The 7,314-nt window shown below is 35.5% G+C and overlaps 1 long non-coding RNA gene across 1 annotated transcript; it reads left to right on the top strand.

The window, feature by feature from the left end:
• Positions 1–582: 582 nt before the first annotated feature.
• LOC136835191 (uncharacterized) lies at positions 583–6,097 on the top strand. The gene is made up of 3 exons (XR_010852013.1): positions 583–2,506; positions 3,286–4,086; positions 5,656–6,097. It is a non-coding gene; the product is annotated as an uncharacterized lncRNA (long non-coding RNA).
• The last annotated feature ends 1,217 nt before the right edge of the window (positions 6,098–7,314 follow it).

Below are 7,314 nucleotides of genomic sequence, written 5' to 3' on the forward strand. Positions count from 1 at the left end.
ACTCCGTGGTAGTGATCCTTTCACTCACCCTTGGTTATACCGAAGCGTCTTCATGGAAGGCAGCTCGATCCTGAGGGTAATGTTTCAGCATTCCTGAAAGCTCTTTTTCTCTGTTATCTAGCATTTATACCTGAAATTCATTGCATGAATGGAATTTCTTGGCTGACAGGGCTGGACTCAGAAATGTTCAGTGTTTGAAAATAACAGGCATAGGTGTACATGATATATAATAACTATCAGTTTTCACAAATTATCACTGAAAATAATTGCACATGCAAAATGTCACTGAAGTCAATTGACCACCTTGAAATTCCTACATATAAACTATGAAAAACTTGTGTTATTTCCAATTAAAAGAAAAAGGTTATCAGATCCGTGAAATGTAGACAGTCGAAAATATCTAAAGGGGCTCAGTTGGAACATCCTCATGATTCTTGGGTGGAGCAAAGTGAAGAAACAAATGGGTTACAAGAATATTTTCACTACTCCATTCAAATAATAAAAATCTGAGAGGAGAGTCCATTCATAATAATAAAAAATCTGAGAGGAGAGTCCCATTCATAATAATAAAAAATCTGAGTCCCATTCATAATAATAAAAAATCTGAGAGGAGAGTCGCATTCATAATAATAAAAAATCTGAGAGGAGAGTCGCATTCATAATAATAAAAAATCTGAGAGGAGAGTCCCATTCATAATAATAAAAAATCTGAGAGGAGAGTCCCATTCATAATAATAAAAAATAATAAAAAATCTGAGAGGAGAGTCCCATTCATAATAATAAAAAATCTGAGAGGAGAGTCCCATTCATAATAATAAAAAATCTGAGAGGAGAGTCCCATTCATAATAATAAAAAATCTGAGAGGAGAGTCGCATTCATAATAATAAAAAATCTGAGAGGAGAGTCCCATTCATAATAATAAAAAATCTGAGAGGAGAGTCGCATTCATAATAATAAAAAATCTGAGAGGAGAGTCGCATTCATAATAATAAACCTTTTGTCAGTTACTAAGTTTGAGTATACTATATGAAGAAACTCTGAGAGGAGGTCCATTCATAATAATAAAAAAAACAGCTCTTTACTATAACCATCATAATAATAAAAAATAAAAAAATCTCATTGCCTGATATTATTCAATAAAAAATTGTACAGTTATAGTATTTTACTTTTTAGTTCTCGTGTAGTGTGGAGTGAAATGTACTTTATCAAATGTCCCTCGTAGTGTACAGGCAAGTGAAACAGTTTCATGTTCTGGAAGATTATTAGAAAGCTTTGAATAATGAGTGTTCAAAATTGTATGATGTTTATATTTTTTGTTTTGACTTTTAAATCTTGATTTTGGCTATTGATGAGATCGGCAAAACTTGGGTCCAGATTAGTTACCATGGGCAGGAAGGTCCAAGGAGAAACAAATACCACTGTTCATTTTGAATGGGTAGAGAATTGCATGTGTAGAACTACCTTCTGATCAGTTTGAATGGGTTGAGAGTAAGCTGTGTGGATTTTTGAGAGAAATTAAGTTATGATGATAATAGAAATTGATACAATAACAATAGCCATCATTCTTTAAAATGAGACAGTAGGTTTGAATGTCTTAAATGTTTTTATTCTTGTTGTGGTGTGTCTTGAGATTTAAAGTTTCCGAAAATAGCTATTAATTTTATGGGACAGCACAAGGTATTTGAAGTGGGCCAGTGTCGTCATATCTTAAATTTGAGTAATCTGCTTAGGAATATTTTTTGTTAAAAGATGATGGATTAAACTTTAGACAGGAGTTTCTTTCTGAATATAGGATATCATATAGTATTGCACAAAATAAACTTGTTCTGTAATTGTAGACTGCGCTGGGTATGCAAAATGCCTTGCTAGAACCCAGTATCTAAGGGAAGGGTTGGGTAGGTAGGATCTTGGATAACATTAAGTACCAGATACGTTTTGAAAATGAGAGGGACAGGCATTTTAGTGAACAGTTCATGATGAATGAAGTAAGTGCTCTGTGGGAAATGTATTACCTAAGTATGGTGGAAATAGATTGTGGGATGGTCGAAAAGTACAGAGTTATGCAGTTTATTGTGCCAACTCAAAAATAGTGTAATAAAAGAACTGTGGGCAGGGGTGGGAGTGAAGAAACAAAGCAGTTGGAACTTGAAGAAACTATCATGGCCTGTCACTTCAGTAGCTCTCAGAGTGAGTAGTCTTGACAGGAGAGATGGTATGAAGTAACCATTAATTACATTTCGCAAAAAAGAATTAGGGAATACAAAAGCATTTTGTTATGCATTAATTTTATGGGGAGAGAGTGATTTAATCCTGAAAGGTTGTGGTTTTGTTTGTTTTAGATTACTCTGTAATAGAGACCTGGCTGTAGCCAATGGTGATGTCTGTTTTGATTCCTGTAATTACTTATTCTTGTCTCTTCAGGTGACCTCTGCCTGAAGGTTCTTGAAGAAATTAATCTACAGATTTTTGAAGAAAATAGCCCAGTTGTTTAGCATTGTAACAAAGGTAAGTATTTAATGAACACGAGAGTTTTTTTTTTAATCTATTAAGTGAGGTGGAAATAGTTGTGTAGATGGAACCATAGTGAAGGTTGGGTAAGTTTTGCTGAAACCAAAATAATACAATTGAAAGGTTTGACAGAGGTCTGGGAATGAATGAAAATAATGAGTCCAGTTATTGTAAAATCTTCATTCTGAAAACGTGGGTGTTTCCTTTCAAAATCAGGGTTGATTCTCATTACATGAAATGGTTTGGTATTGGATGAGTGCAGTGCCAGCAGTCAACTGCTTTCTGAAAATAGAGCCATTGAGAATGCTTGAATATTTAACTGATGATAAGAAGGTGGGTTGTGGGATGTTGGTGCTAAGAGATAATATCACAAGATCCTGGAAAATGTAGGAGCAGTCTTGGAGGAGAGCCAGGCCAAAGTAGCAGTAATGATGATTTACTCATATATTTTCATGTTGCTGACTAAGATGAACACTAAGAAGCACAGGCCAACTTTCAGCAAAATTTGCATTGCACTCAAATCCTTTTACTATATAACCATGGACTGTAGCTGTGACCAAATAGAATTCAGTGCTGTGTCCTTAAAACACTGCAGATACACAGCATTGAGCCAAAAGTACTTGAAGCTCATCTGAGCCCCATTTGAAATGTAGGAACCTAGATAGAGTAAGCTTTGCCCCTGGATATAAGTAATACTTTTGCCCTTCCGGTAATATTTTGTAAACAAAAGGTACTGCGGTTTACGTGGTGTCAGTAACTTTTTACCTGTTTTTCAGAAATGCTACGATTAGCAAGTAGAATATTACGCAACGGAAGAAAAATTTTCAAGAATCTTCCACAGCACCTTTCTTCAGTACCGTGTTATCAAATATAATTTTTCAGTGTCAATAATACTAATGGTTGTGAAATCAGTTCAGTAGTAACCACTAATGGCAACCATTCTGTAAGCATTGTAAATAGTCTAGTATAGCTCGAAGTTTAATATATGTTACTGTTAGCCTATACCAGCCGTCAGGTGGAATAGAATATAATTTTATCTAAATGTTAATACCAGTATATGAGCCATCAGGCGTCCAAGTAAGCATCAGGATACAGATTTCATCAAAACACCCTATATATCAGTTTCATATCTAGACCACAGGGGGCCTCCTATGGGTTGTTGTAGGATAGTGTGCACTTTTTCCCGTAGAATTCTTAGAGAAATATTAACTGGTAGGTAGTCTGGGGTGCATATTAACTAATGTTCTAATGCAAGGTATTCCCATTTGCTTCAGAATGAATCAGTGCCATTGTGCAGTATCAGACAGGTTTAGTTTTAAAATATGTTTAAAATATGTTAACTTAATTTTTAGATAGATTAACAGAAGGTAAATCTGATTAGTCTTGAGCAATTTTTGTGGAGTCCATACTAGCTACAGTATTAGCTAGCAGTTTATTAGTTTAAAACTATTCATTGATATTGGATAGAAATGTTTTTATGATATTTAGCAATGAAGTAGGATGTGTAAGGCCTTATTACCCTTGAAGGGCAGGTATTATTTTTAGTCATTTGAAGATCATCAATGGCAGTCTCAGTTGCTTTAAGGGATCGGCCGGTTTCGATTTTTTTAACGACAGGTTGTTGATATATAGGGGTTTGTTAAAGGATATTGTGTGGAACTTCTGGGGAAAAATTTTTGTTCAGTGACCTTAGGTTTTGTGACGCCAGAGCATTTTTCGGCCAAAAATGGCCATTTTCAAAATGCATCTCCTCCTTTGCTTTTTGGTTTTAAGGGATGAGATTTGAACCACGTATAAAACACATATGGACCTTCGATACAAAGCCGGGGATTTTTGATTTTCGATTATTTTCGAGATATGAATTTTTTTTTTTTATGAAATTTTCCCGGAAAAATTACAGAAAAAAAATTACAAAAATCAGAAACTCAAAATATTAAAATCCCAGCTTTGTTTTAATCTACCATGTTTCCCATGTTATATTTAAAATTTCATTTAGATTGGTCCAATACTAAGGAGAGATGCATTTTAAAGGCGAAAACTTATGTTTTGAGAAACGAGCCTTCAAAGTTTTAGTTACATAAAAAAAGTAAAGGGACTTCAAAGACTGTGTTACAATTAATTCTATGGTTTTAATTTTTTAGTTTTGGGTATTAATTAATGCAAAATGATTATAAATAAGAATATTAATTGATTATTTATACTAAGACACATTCTTATAAATTTTAGGTTCCTGGTCCCCCTGTCTGATCTTGCTGCAAGGTATTACTCTAGGGTATCATAGTTGCCTACACTTTTTATTAGTGTCTCGAATCCATCCCTTGCCAAATGGATCCTGGGAATTACTTTACATTCACAATTAGGGGATTCGTGATTCAAGTAATTCATCAAGTCTTGCTTCAATTATTATGATCATTTTATTTTCAGGATCGTCTATAATATCAGCCTCCGAGCTACTAGCTTTTCTTTTTCTAAAATATCTTTGCCCTTTGGTAGTGACGAACAAATAAAAAGGCGTTTAGGGGTGGATAGAATGGTTGGTCTCTGGTCAGCAGAGATCGCTGCCTGCGCCGTTTGATGGGCGACAGCTCTCTCTCTCTAAACATCGCTCCATTCCTCTATGGCACTAATTTCTTGAACTCTTTCTTCTACTTCTCGCCTGGACTTTCCACTTGGCTTTTCCGCATTCTAGAAGCATGAAGTGAACTCTTGGACCTTTTAGGCACGGTGAAAAAACAAAACACCGCAGAAAATACAGAGTTCAGTCAAGGCTAGCGAGCATGAAAAACGTGTCCTTCTAGCTTGGAAGTTTATAGGCAACTCTCGCCACAGTCGCGCGTCATGGTATGACGTGTGCGTTGTCATGTCTAGGAATAACTAAAAGGTGCCGAGTAGGATATTATTGGCATTATACATTTCATTTCAAAGGAAGTTTTTCGTAATATATATCGCAAAACTATACCAGACTAAATCATTTGCGCTACTGGTGTTTTATGGGTATATAGTTATTTTTACATTTTAGGCCATAACTAGGAGAAATACGGCAAATTTTAGCATAATATTTCGTGGACACATTCTTGAACCCTATACGAAGCCATAGAATTTTTTTCAGCAAATCGAATTTTTTAAAGATTGTTGGGTTTTTTTAGGCATTAAGCCTTTTTATTAGGTCGTTGCTATGCAAAAGTTATAATAAAGGATAGGATGAGTTTTTAATAGCTTCATGGTCATGCCGTGTAATGTTTTATTTGAAGATTGACAACTTTGACATTTTTTGAGACTTGGGCTAATAATGGCTTAACAGTTTTAATACAGTGGGATATCATAGACCAAAGTATTATCATGTGTGCAATCAGACCTACAAGGTAGAAATATTTTTGGAATTTAGTGTAATTTTCTATAAAGTTTTGACAATTTGGTGTCATTTTTTAAGTGATAGTCTTAATTTATAAAAGGTTATCATTAAAAATGCATTATAGTAAATAAACAGCAACAATCGATCAAAAATTTGACTATTACTTGAAGTGCATTGTTGTCACTGGATTTTTGCATATTTCAAGACACTGCTGCAAGGGCTGTTTTAGTCTTGTATAACAATGCTAGATATACCAGAGAAAAGAGCTTTCAGGAAAGCTGGGGTTACTACCCCAGTCGATCGTCTTTTAGAAGACGTCGGTATAATGAAGGGTGAGTGAAATACCACTACCACGGAAATATACTCGAAAGATCTCTCCTTATCAAAACCCGTAAAAAGAGCGGTGAGCCGTTACAGCTCCCACACTCAACACCCGCCAGGACGGCGACACCAGCGCCACCTACTTCATTCCATGCTAGCACTAACCCCAGACTTGGCATGTGCAAGAAGGGGAGGGAGTACTAGACTAGACAGGGAGGGTCACCGGGTGACACGGGACCTTCCTCAGAAATAGATTTTCCTCTGTCAAAATCCCTTTTCTGAGTTCAGTCCCGTGTCAGCCGGTGAAATAGTGATAGAGAATCATGCCAAGACTGCTACTACTGGAAAACAAGGGGGGTAACCTGAAGAAAAGGCAAAATTGTAACGAAAATAATTTTAATTAAGGAATCTCTTCCATGAAGCAAGAATACTTAAAAGTAAGGCAACTTAATTTTAAGGCACACCAATAAACTTAACACTACAAAACACTGGAGGTCCCCTGTCTGATGGGGAGGAAAACCTCAAAAATCTTAAAATTACTTAAAAGTAGTGAAACATGAAATGTGCACAGAACAAGAAAAACAACCTTAAAACTATATATGTAAACTTAAAACATATGTAAGAGACAAGACTAATGAAAATAACACACACAATTATCCGGTACGTGGAGCCAACAAAAACTGTCCAGTACCCCAATGAATAAACGAAACAATTATGGCTAATCAGATTACAGTTTTCCATCATCAAATACAAATATATCAATATGAAGAGCTAGGCAGTGAGGCATAAACAACCAGGAAAACAAGCAGAGAAGCAAATGAGGTAGGCGGGCGGGGAAAAAAAGGAAATAATATAATTATTTAATGTGGGGAGATGACACTTCCCACTGCTACAGTAGAATATTTCAGGGCTTTGAGTGATTTTAAATAGTGGCGTTTAAACACTAGAGGTGATTTCCAACCCGTATATTTTGATAACTCTGAAAAGTCCATATTATGAAAAAATAATTAGAAGAAGTAGCCACTGCTCGAATATCATGAACTTTAGGAACTGAGTCTGAGGGTTGGCTTGTTTAATGAAATACAGAATTTGTTGTCTTATACCATTAAGGGAAAGAGTACCACCTTTCTCC

Source organism: Macrobrachium rosenbergii, chromosome 55 (assembly GCF_040412425.1).
Source record: "Macrobrachium rosenbergii isolate ZJJX-2024 chromosome 55, ASM4041242v1, whole genome shotgun sequence".
In the NCBI taxonomy this organism is placed as follows: domain Eukaryota; kingdom Metazoa; phylum Arthropoda; class Malacostraca; order Decapoda; family Palaemonidae; genus Macrobrachium; species Macrobrachium rosenbergii.